Below are 12827 nucleotides of genomic sequence, written 5' to 3'. Positions count from 1 at the left end.
TATAAGGCTCAGTTTGAGATGTTGTCTAATAGGATTAAGGGTCTAGCTGCCAATCACAAGCTAAGCTGTTTCTTAAGTGGTTTAAGGGATGAAATAAGGATGCCAGTGAGAATGCTTAGTCCTAAAACATTGAATAAGGCCTTTGGGTTGGCAAAAATTCAGGAAGAGTATAATTGGAGTTGCAAGAGGGTTACTAAGGTACCAGGGGATCAAAGCAAACCTTCCATTTTGGGGGTTCCTCTGAAAAATCCTCCACTGTTAGAGACTAAACCAAGACTGCCTCTCAAGAGGATATCTCCTGTTCAAATGGAAGAAAGAAGGAAGAAGGGATTGTGTTACAATTGTGATGATAAGTGGGCTCCTGGCCATAAGTGCAAGAATGCAATGCTATTTCTGTTGGATCATGTAGAAGTATCTCAGGGAAATGCCAATTCTGAGGTTCATATCAGTGAATTAGAGGAGAGTGGTTATGCAGATCAGGTTGAACAGGATCAAGAAGATGTGGAGATTACTTTGTATGCTTTGAGTGGCACTCCCACTTCAGGCACAATGAGGGTCAGAGGAAAGATCAAGCATAAGTCCCTTGTTATCCTTATTGATTCAGGGAGTACTCACAACTTCATTGATGCTGCACTAGTCTCACAATTGCACATGAACATTGATACTTCTCAAGTCTTGGAGGTCAAGGTTGCCAATGGGGAGGTGATCAAGACTCAAGGTGTGTGTAAGGAGGTACCAGTTTGGTTACAAGGGCATGAGTTTGTGGTGCAATTGCATGTGTTGGCAATAGAGGGTTGTGACTTAGTGTTGGGAACTCAATGGCTGGGTACCTTGGGAGTAATTCAGTGGGATTTCAAGATGCTTACAATGAACTTTGGTTATAACCATAAGCAGGTGCTGCTACAAGGGCTGAGGAGTACAAGGTCTCAAGTGCAAGATGGGAATAACTTTTTGAAGTAATCTGTAAACAAGGGGTTAGTCCTTCACATTACATTTCAACCTCACTTGTTCACTGCAGAAGGAACAGAATTGCTACCTGAAGAAGTGGCTGCTCTATTGAAGGAGTTCCAGTCAGTCTTTGCTACACCAGAAGGGCTGCCACCATTAAGGGATCAAAAACACCAAATCAACCTGAAGGAGGGAGCACCAGCTATCTGTCAAAGGCTTTACAGGTACCCTTACTATCAAAAAAAATGAAATTGAGAAGATTGTTAAGGAATTATTATCTGCTGGTTTGATTAGAAATAGTAGCAGCCCTTTTGCTTCACCAATCCTCTTAGTTAGGAAGGCAGATGGTTCATGGAGAATGTGCATAGACTATAAGGTTTTAAATCAAGAAACCATTAAGGATAAATACCCTATACCTGTCATAGATGAGCTGCTGGATGAGTTGTTTGGTGCAACAGTTTTTTCTAAACTAGATTTGAGGTCCGGGTACCATCAAATTAGAATGAGGGAGGAGGACATTCCAAAAACTGCTTTTAGGACTCATGAAGGGCATTATGAGTTCTTGGTCATGCCATTTGGCCTAACCAATGCACCTTCCACCTTCCAATCCCTCATGAATTTTGTTTTTAAACATTACTTAAGGAGATTTGTGTTGGTATTTTTTGATGATATTCTGGTATATAGTAAGAATGTCAGTGAACATGTGCATCATCTTCATCTAGTCTTGGAAGTTCTGGTGAAACATCAATTGTATGCCAAACATTCAAAGTGTGTGTTTGCTTGTAAGGAGGTGGAGTATCTAGGACACCTTATATCTGGTAAGGGAGTGAGGACTGATCCAAGGAAGATTGCTGCTATGCAGCAATGGCCAATTCCTAAGGATGTGAAGGCCTTAAGGGGGTTCTTGGGGTTGACAGGCTATTACAGGAAGTTTGTTAAGGGCTATGGATTGATTGCTGCAGCTCTATCAGCTTTGTTGAGGAAAGATTCATTCCATTGGAACCCTGAAGCTTCACAAGCCTTTCAATCTCTTAAAGATGCAATGTCAAACCTACCTGTTCTAGCCTTACCTGATTTTACTAAGTCATTTGTGGTGGAATGTGATGCATCTGGTGTGGGTGTGGGGGCTGTCCTTATGCAAGATCAAAGACCAATTGCTTACCACAGTCAAGCCTTGAAGGGTAAGAGCCTTGCCCTCTCAACATATGAGAAAGAGTCGCTGGCTTTGGTAGTTGCGGTGAAGAAATGGAGACCCTATCTCCTTGGCAGATCCTTTGTGATTAAGACAGACCATCAAAGCCTTAAGTACTTATTGGAACAGAAGATTGGGACCCCTGCCCAGCAGAAATGGATTTCTAAACTCCCTGGCTATGCATTCTTGGTGGAATATAAACATGGTAAAGAAAATTTGGTAGCTGATGCACTCTCAAGGAAAGAAGTTATGAAGGATGGGGAGTTTGAGTGTACAAAGGTGGGCACCTTGTGTATGATTTCGTTTCCTAATCCCACTTGGTTGAAGGAACTTAAGCTAACTTATGCATCTGATGCTGCAGTTCAGAAAATAATCCTTGCCATTCAGTCTGGTAGTGACATTCCAGCTGGGTTTACTCTTCAGAATGGCTTATTGTTTTATAAAGGAAGGTTGTTTGTGGGTAGTGCAGCCCAAGATTTGAAGGCAAAGGTGTTAAACCAGATACATGCTAGCCCTTTAGGAGGTCATTCTGGCTATCTAAAGTCTTTTCAGAGGCTTAAGAAAGAATTTTACTGGACTGGTATGGTGGGAGATTTAAAAAAATTTGTGAGGGAATATGATACATGCCAAAGATTGAAGAATGGAACTTGCTTACCTGCTGGGTTGCTGCAGCCATTGGCCATCCCTGAGAGACCTTGATTAGACATTAGCATGGATTTTGTGGAAGGGTTGCCTAAGTCCCAAAAGAAGTCAGTGATCTTTGTAGTGGTGGATAGGTTGACTAAATATGTGCATTTCATCCCATTAGCTCATCCTTACACAGCTGCTAAGGTTGCCCAAGTGTTCATGCAATATGTTTTCAAGTTACATGGTATGCCTTCTACAATTGGGAGTGATAGAGATCCAGTTTTCACCCCCAAATTCTGGTCAGAATTGATGAGATTACAGGGAACTAACTTGGCAATGTCTTCTTCTTATCATCCTCAATCTGATGGGCAGACTGAGGTGGTAAATAAGAGTCTAGAGCATTACTTGAGAGCCTTTGCTGCTGACAGACCTAATTCTTGGGTGGACTGGTTGCCCATGGCAGAGTTTTGGTTCAATACTAACTTCCACACTTTCATTAAACTCACTCCATTTGAGGCCCTTTATGGCTATCCTTCTCCTAAGGTTATAGAGTATGTGCAAGGTGTAACAAGGGTTGCAGTTGTGGATTCTTATTTGCATGATAGGCAGCAACTCTTTTCCTTGTTGAAAAGCAATTTGAAGTTAGCTTAGGAGAAAATGAAGTGGTTTACTGATAAGAAGAGGGTGGACAGGTCCTTTGAGGTAGGAGATTGGGTTTATCTCAGGCTTCAACCTTACAAGCAAGCCTCAGTGCAGCCCAGAAAATTTGCGAAGCTTGCTCCTCATTTTTATGGTCCTTTCCAGGTTGTGCAGAAGATTGGTCAGGTGTCTTACAAACTTGATTTGCCTGAAGGGTCCCTGATTCATCCTGTATTCCATGTCTCAAACCTTAAGGCTAAGTTGGGTGCCAATGTCAATCCTAGACCTGCCTTACCAGAAGTGTCTGTAGAACATATCATTGCTCCTAAACCTGTGGCTGTTTTGGATACCAGAACCCATCAATTGAGGAGCAGACTTATCACTCAGGTACTTATGCAGTGGCAAGATGAGAGCACAGCTGATGCTACCTGGGAGAATTTGTTTGAGTTGCAAACCAAGTTCCCACACCTTGTGGGCAAGGTGTTTTAAAGGAAGGGGTATTGTTAGGAATTCAGTGAAGGTAAGGTTGGCACAGATGTATGTGAAGCTGAATGGCCAATGCATGTGGTGCTGATGACTAATGTAGGTGGGGCTACATGAGAGGGTACTAACAGAAGGTGCCTAAGTTGCTGATGGGAAGGGCAGGAGTTGCTGATGCAGCATGCGTGCATAGCTGATTGGGAGGGCTGCCAGTATTGTTATGCACATCTGTGTAATTAGTAACACGTGTAAGGAGTTGTGTAAGTGTGTTAGTAGATGTAAGAATTAGTTAGACTGTGAGCTGTCATGGTAGTTAGAAGGTAGTTACAATGTGAGTTGTCATGGTAGTTAGAAGGAGTTACACAGTTATGATTGGGGGGTTACAAGTATATAAGGGAATAACCAATTGTAAGGGAGGCATTGAACCATTTTGTTAATTAGATAATTCTTTCTTCTGTATCTTCTCTCTATCTCCAAACTCAATTCTCTTCATCTTTGTTCAAGGAGGCCTAGTTGACCTCGAATTCAAATACTATAAACTCTGTTCTTAATAGGAGCAAAACCACCCATGGTCGCCTGCCGTCGTGCAATACGACCAACATGAACATTCACCTGATACAACTCAGAGGAGAATGTATCGAGGCGAGCATCCATGCGCTACAACTGCACCATGATGTCTCCAAGAGATACATCGCCTGTAGAGGAAGAAGGAGCAAATGTAGGTGAAGCAGATCTGGATGGAGCTGAATGATAGGGAGGAATGGAATCCGTCTATCTCGACCTAAACTGAGCCTCACTACTTTTTACGGTAGCGGCATCTATGGCACAGATGTGTGTGAAGTGGTCGGACACTGGAAAGGGAATAGAAAAATGGCGTAAGATCCTCGTGATAATGGAAGGAAAGATGAGCTTATCATGGAATGCCAAATCAAGATGAACATCTATGATAGAAAGAATAAAGTGAGAAGGAAAATCTATAGTAAGATGCTCAAGAAGAGATAACAAAAATCAAGCACGAGGCTCTATGATGGAGTTTTAGTGAGAGAGTGGATGAAGTACAAACGTCATCACCATGTTTAGGAATCTAGGACCTTTAGCAAAATGCCTACATGATGTGTACTGATGCTCACCCCAATCAGTAGGGCGCTGACAAAAGGCAAAAATGAGCTCATCTTTAGACACAGTCCTCAGACGCTCACAGGAAGGATAGTCAGGAAACTCTATCCCAAGAACCCTAAGCACATCCGCAACTAACTCTGATGTGACAAGGATGCGCGTACCTTAAACGCGAGTGAAAAAGAGAGGTACTAAACAATCTATCCCGTGCATGTTGGAGTAAAACTCCTGAATCAGCAAGAGAGGACAAGTGACCAGGATGTCACAGAATGACTCTCATCCCCTACTGTGAATGACAGAGGGAAGGTCAGTGTCGGCGAAGTCCGCCAAAATGACTTGGCGTTCCGAATGAACACCTCGTCAAGAAAAGTTCTCTGAAAATGCCTTGTGGGCATCTCCATCACGGAACCGAAGGTTAAGAGGAGCAGAATCAGAGTAAGAGGAAGCTCCAGAATGCAGAGGGTTCCGAGCCGGAGTGGATTTACATTTGGGTGCCATAGACATTACTAACGTAGAAGAATGAGAAAGAGATAGAGAGGGAGACAATCAGAAAAGACCCAAAACAGTTCACATATATCAAATATATTGAACAAGAAGTACGTATGCATGGGAATGCATGAACATGTGACATGCAAATTAAAAAACATCATGGGCTCAGCCCAATCCAATCCTACCAGCACACAAACATAGAGCACACATCTAAATGCAAGTAAATATCATTATAATGCACATGAAATGCAATGTATGACATTTTGAAAACATTTAAGTGAAAACCCAACCCAAAATTTCAAGAAAAACTCATTAATTTTGAAAAACCCCAAAAATTTCCAAAAATTTCAAAATCTAAGTTTTAAAACATGAAATGCAGGAGAAATGAAGGAAAATAAGATCTTACCAAGTGATAGAAACCAAGGGAAAACCAAAAATCAAGTGGGTTTGAAGATTTAAGTGAGAAAAGGTTGTTTGGGAGAGGAATCGCCTCGGATAGATCGAGAGAGATCGAGAGAAATGGGAGAAAATTGCGATAAGAGCTTAAATAGACACCTCAGTAAATCTCGACAGCTGAGGTGTCGAGAGGTATCGTGGATGCTGTCGAGGAGGTGTCGAGGAAATAGTCGTCGACAGCTGAAGGTATCAAAAGGTGTCGAGGAATAAGAACTAGTTTCAAAGAACAGAAGCTCGATCAATCGACCAGGTATCGAGGAGGTATCGAGGAGACATGAACTTTCTCGATTGATCCATCAGGTGTCGAAGAGGTGTTGAGATTGCGATAAGAAAAGGCTTGAGAATCTCGACAGATAACCAGGTATCGAGGAGGTGTTAAGACAGGTTTAAAAAGCAGTTTTTCTAGTAGTGAAAAATACAGTCATGAATGCAATCCAACATACACCTCAACCATTGATCCAATCAACATATAAAGTTTTCAAAATCATCTCTCAACAAAGAATTAAGCACATGGATCCTCTAAAACACACACACACACTAAACAAGTCTAACCAATTTTATTTTTCAAAAACAAGTCAAGATAGTTTAGTGAGCATACATCAGCACATGTAAACACTTGTGATGGTCAAATCACATTGCACCTGCACATGTATCAAAAGTAGCAAAGAATATTGCGTGTTGTGTGTGAAAAACATCGCAAGATTGCATATGTGTATACATGTTATGAAGATATGAGATATGAGAAAATAACTTTAATTCACATACAATCATAACTGTTTGATGGGAACTATCACCTTTGAGTACATCCTATAACTCCCACATCTCCTAGAATACACGCTTGCAACCATATTTAAAGCATTTTTTTATCTTTTTGGTTTTTATTTTCTTTGCATATTTTCTTTTATTTTTAGCATATCATACATGGGCATAAAAAGAGAGAAAAGAAATACCCAAGATGTTAAGCATTTGACATCGCACTTTTGCTATGCCGAAACATACAAATGTCTTTGACACTGCACTTTTACTATGCCGAAGCATACAGGTGTCTTTGACATTGCACTTTTGCTATGCCGAAGCATACAGGTGTCATATTATGATTGGCGAGCAACAGTGGTGAGATGGTTATTTATGCCTTTCTCTTAGGATTTTCTAGTCCCACCCATCAAAAAGAGTGATACGAGTGTTAAGTTTAAGAGATAACTTAATCTTACTCATCACAAACAAAAGCCACAAAGCTCATTCGCTTAGTTGTGCATAGAGATACTCATCTAAGCTACAAGAGATACAAAGTTTAGAAACTTTGTTTCAATGGCCATCAAAGGTACACAAGTACCAAAGTACACAAAACAAACACTGTTTTTGTATTTTTCTGATTTTTCAATTTTTTTTATTTTTATATTAAAAACAAAAATAAACAAAACTGAAAGTAAACACTCAAAAACATGTTAAACAAAACAAAGTATAAAACTAGATGCAAATGCATGAGGTAGAGGAACAAGAGAAGGAGATCAATCCATGGAGATGACACCAATGTTTTGACGAAGGAATTCAAAACGTTTACTGTCAAGAGGTTTGGTGAACAAGTCAGCCTTCTAATCATCAGTATGGATAAACTCAAGAGTGAGAGTACCATCTTCGACAAGCTCCCTAATGAAGTGATGTCGAATCTCTATGTGTTTGGTTCGAGAATGCTTAACTGGGTTCTTAGAGATATTTATGGCACTGGTATTGTCACAGTAAATAGTGAGATGCTCTTGACAAATACCATAATCATGAAGGAGTTTTTGCATCCAGAGGAGTTGGGTGCAGTAGCTACCGGCAGCGATGTACTCAATTTCTGCAGTGGATAACGAGATGGAGTTTTGCTTTTTGCTCATCCAAGAGACAAGATTGTTACCCACATAAAAACAAACACCTGAAGTACTCTTTCTATCATCAGCATTACCAGCCCAATCAGCATCAAAGTACCCAGCTAAGACACCATTAGTGTCCTTGCTATACCACACACCGAACTCAGCAATGGTTTTGATATACTTTATAATTCTTTTTAAAGCAGTCATGTGGGATTCTTTGGGATTAGCCTGATATCTAGCACACATTCCAACACTGTAACTAATGTCAGGTCTACTAGCAGTAAGGTAAAGAAGACTACCTATCATGCTTCTATAAAAAGAGGGGTCAACACTCTTTTCTAACAAGTCTACAATGAGTTTAACATTTGGGCTCATAGGGGTTCTAACAGAACTAGCAAATTCCAAACCAAACTTTTTCACAAGATTCTTAGTATATTTAGATTGAGAAAGGAATATACCTGAATCTTGTTGGCAAATTTGCAATCCTAAGAAGTGAGTCAGCTCTCCAATCATACTCATCTCGAACTTGGCTTGCAAGAGTTTTGAGAAGCCATAAGCAAGTTCATCCTTAGTCGACCCAAAGATGATATCATCAATGTAGACTTGTGCAAACATCAACTCACTATCTTCCTTTTTGATGAAGAGAGTTTGATCAGTCTTTCCTCTTGTGAACCCATGTGACACTAGATATTGTGTGAGTCTATCATACCAAGCTCTAGGAGCTTGTTTCAACCCATAAAGTGCCTTTTTAAGGTACAACACATGATCCAGAAAGTGTGGATCAATGAATCCTTTTAGTTGAGCCACATAGACATCCTTTTTGAGTAACCCATTTAAGAAGGCAGTCTTTACATTCATCTGATAGAATTTGAAATTCAGCTGACATGTTAGGACAAGCAGAATTCTGATTGACTCCATTCGGGCAACTGGGGCAAATGTTTCATCATAGTCTACTCCTTCCATTTGCGAGTATCCTTGAGCCACAAGTCGAGCCTTGTTACGAATCACATTACCTTCTTCATCAGTCTTGTTGCGGAATATCCACTTTGTACCAATGATGTGCTCGCCTTCTGGTCTAGGTACTAGAGTCCAAACATCATTCCTCTAAAACTGAAGTAGTTTATCATGCATTGCTTCGACCCAACTTTCATCTTGTAATGCTTCCTCAACTTTCTTGGGTTCAACCTGTGACAAATAGAAAGAATAAGACACAAAGTTAGCAACACATTTATCAACTGTACGTTTCCTTAATGTGAGTTCATTCATGTTTCCCACAATAACTTCAGGAGGATGATTTAATTTGATTCTAGAGGAGGGTCCTTTTTCTTCATGAGACTCAGAATCTAGTGAAGTGGGAGCATCTGCAGAGTCTTCCATAATACTTGGAGTACTTGGGGACACAGGTTCTGGTTCAACAATATCTTGAACTTCTCTAGGCTCAGGAGGAAGAATTTCTTAAGAGAGTTCCTCAGTGCCTTTCTTAGAACTGGAATCTGAAGACTCATCAATGACGACATTTACTGTTTCCATTACCTTCAGAGTTCTCTTGTTGTATACCCGATAAGCCTTGCTTGTAGATGAGTATCCAAGAAATATGCCTTCATTGCTTCAAGAGTCAAACTTTCCCACATTTTCCCTATCCTTAAGAATGAGGCAAGTACTTCCAAATATCCTGAAATACTTCACATTTGGCTTTCTTCCTCTCCATAACTCATAGGTAGTCTTTTTGGTACCAGGTCTGAAATACACCCTGTTAACCGTATGACATGCAGTGTTTACGGCTTCTCCCCATAAGTTTCGAGCTACATCTTTGTTATGCAACATGGCTTTGGCCATCTCTTGAATAATCCTATTTTTTCTCTCTACCACACCATTCTGCTGAGGCATAATAGGAGTAGAGAATTCTTGAGATATACCTAATCTTATGCAAAAAGACTCTATGTATGAGCTCTCGAATTCTTTACCATGGTTACTTCGAATTTGATCAATCTTTAAGCTCTTTTTATTCTGTAGTCTTATGCACAAAGCCTCAATGTCCTCAGGAGCATCAGACTCAGATCGGAGTAAGATGACCCAAGTGTATCTCGTGAAGTCATCTACCACAACCATGATGTATCTCTTACCACCAAGAGACTCGGTTCTGGTTGGACCCATAAGATCTAAATGCAAAAGCTCCAATGGTTTGGAGGTAGCTGATGTCTGAGTGCCTGGATGCTTAGCTTTTGTCTATTTCCCAAGCTGACATGGTCCACACACCACATTGCTCATTCTACTAAGCTTCAATATCCCCAAGACTGATTCATGCTTAGATACAATGGATAGATGCTTGTAACTAGCATGTCCCATTCGTTGATGCCATAGAACTTCATTAGGCAAACGAATGCTATTGCACACTATATCGGCATCAGGAACCAATCCATAGCAGTTGTCCAGAGTACGAACCCCACTAATGAGCTTCTTTCCAGACTCATCCATGACAAGACACTTTCCCTTTTAGAATAGCACCATGAAGTCTTGATCACATATCTGACTTATGCTCAATAGGTTCACCCTTAGACCTTCTACATAAAGAACATTTACAATGTCTGGCAGTCCTGGTAGAGATATGATTCCTTTCTCTTTTATCTGTGACTTGCTTCCATCACCAAAAGTCACATTACCACCTTTCTTAGGCTCAAGGATCTTGAAGACAGATCGGTCTCCAGTCATGTGTCTTGAGCAACCGCTGTCAAGATACCATAGACATGTATCCATTACTTTGAATGCAGACTTCATCATGAAACGCACCTCATGCTTGGATGACAAATCAAAGGGAATGGTTCTTTCACTCAACTGCCTTTGATGAGCTAAGCCTTTAACTTTTCCTCTTCTTAGACGAACTCCTTTGCATATTTTCATTCTGAGACAATTTAGTTTCTTCTTAGCCAAACTGAGATCCTTTCTAATAGTCATTATAAAAGAATTCAAATAACTTTTAGACTTGTATTTTCTGAGACACTCAAACAAATTGTGATTAGAAAAACAAGATGTATTTGAAAACAAGGATCTCTTCAAGCCGGTTATAGCCATGCCAACAGGGGTCAATGGATCAACATAGCAAAGATTAAACCTAATCAGAGTGTGCCTGCTCTGATACCACTTGATAGGCCACAAACTGAATGACTCATTGTGATTAAACCAATTAATTAATTAGCCAAGTTATTAATTAATCAATTTATAATACAATTACGTGGGAGCACAAACAAATCACCAAAAACTAAATATGCAGCGAAAATTAAATGACACGGTGATTTGTTTACAAATAGGGAAAAACCTCGCAGCAAAAACCCCACCGGGTGATTTTCAGGTCACCACTCCCGAAACTCCACTATTATCAAATCAAGCGGTTACAAGTAAAAGAATCCCAAGTACCTTACCAGCCTACAGTTGAACCCTTACTCCAATACCCAATTAAACTTGATCTGTAGTGACAATTTCCCTTTTGATGCACGGCTCCCAAGTACGTGACTAACCAATGTACGGATCCCAGTACGCTACTTCAAAACACCAACTAAGGAGGAGAGGTTGGCTAGAAAGTTCTTCAGTTCATCCTACACGATGAAGATCAGGAAGATGCTTGGTCACAAAACCCTTTGGTGCAAATACACAGCAACTTCTTCAGAGAAAATGAACTAGGTCAAGAACTTCGTCTTTGATCACAATTTGCTTGAACAAAGATTGCTCAATGCTTTTACAACTTGTATACTCCTTGATGGCTCTTAAAACAATCCTTTTATATGTTTAGGGTTTGGAGAAAAGAAGGCCCAAAAGCATATTCACGGATCCCAAAGAAATCAAATCAGAAAATCTAATTTTATAAATCTCGACAGATAGCAGGTGTTGAGGTAGCTATCGAGCAGGTGTCGAGCTTTAATGAATTTGCACTTCAGCTTGATTTTTCTTAGGGGGATAATGATTCACAATTACTGTTGCAAGGAAAAGCCTTTCTGCATGCTGCTGAATAGTGCCACCCGTCTTAGTCCTAATGTAGCCAATGCCAACTAGGCAACAATACAAGGATCAATTAAGGAAAATGGATATAAAAAAGATAGCTACAAACATGTATTTTGCATGAGGTACATTGAAACTTGTTAAAAGCAACAATGAATTGTTGGAAACATTTGAATCGAGGGGAAAAAAAAAAGATTCTAACTAATTGTGGACACTTCTAATAAATTTTAATTTTCATTAAAAATTACTGAAATTGCATTGATTCATATTATCGCAATAAGTACCTAAAAAACAAGAGATACAGATTCAGAAGCCTAACCCATGATATATTGAGAATATTTCCTTTACCCTTGACACTTACCAACTCCGTTCTGAGTGCATTTGAAAACTTCTGGCAAACATGATTAGGTAACACATGGTAGAAAAATACGTTTTGCCATAGGATTTTGAAAGAAACTTTGACCAGATATTTGATAAGCATCTTCAAGACACCATATTTCACCACATGGAAAAAATGAATACCTTTTCGTGATCATGTTTACTTTTTACTCTCAAATATAGTAACTCAATTAAAATTAGCAATGAACAAGTGTCGAAATAATAATAATTAACAATCAACATAAGAAGATAAGGATGTAAGTACTAAGAGCATTGACTGCAACAAGAACAACTATGATTATAATTACAATATCAACAAACTAATTGGGTTCTTGAAAATATTTTCTCATGGATTTCAACTTCCTCTACCTTTGTAGCTTGTAAGTTGTAGTTCCTTATTAGGTTTTTATTAATAATCAGAACTTTAGATTTTGTTTCTTCTTCTTTTATTTTCTGAGTTGGATCCTATGTATTTCCCAACATCAAGAATAGAACTAATAGATCTTGAGTTTAATCACCAGCTTTTGGGGAATACCACCGCAATTTTTTCTCCTAAGGTTTTTGGTATATCTGCCAAACAAAAAGCACCCTACAAAGGCTTCAAATATCAACAAATTTACATGGGTTTAGGCAGTGTGCTAAAGCCTATATAGCCCACC

This window comes from Quercus suber, unplaced genomic scaffold, assembly GCF_002906115.3.
Source record: "Quercus suber isolate HL8 unplaced genomic scaffold, Cork oak 2.0 scaffold_103, whole genome shotgun sequence".
Lineage (NCBI taxonomy): Eukaryota > Viridiplantae > Streptophyta > Magnoliopsida > Fagales > Fagaceae > Quercus > Quercus suber.
The sequence above is the reverse complement of the archived record's forward strand: the minus strand, read 5'-3'. Positions refer to the sequence as shown.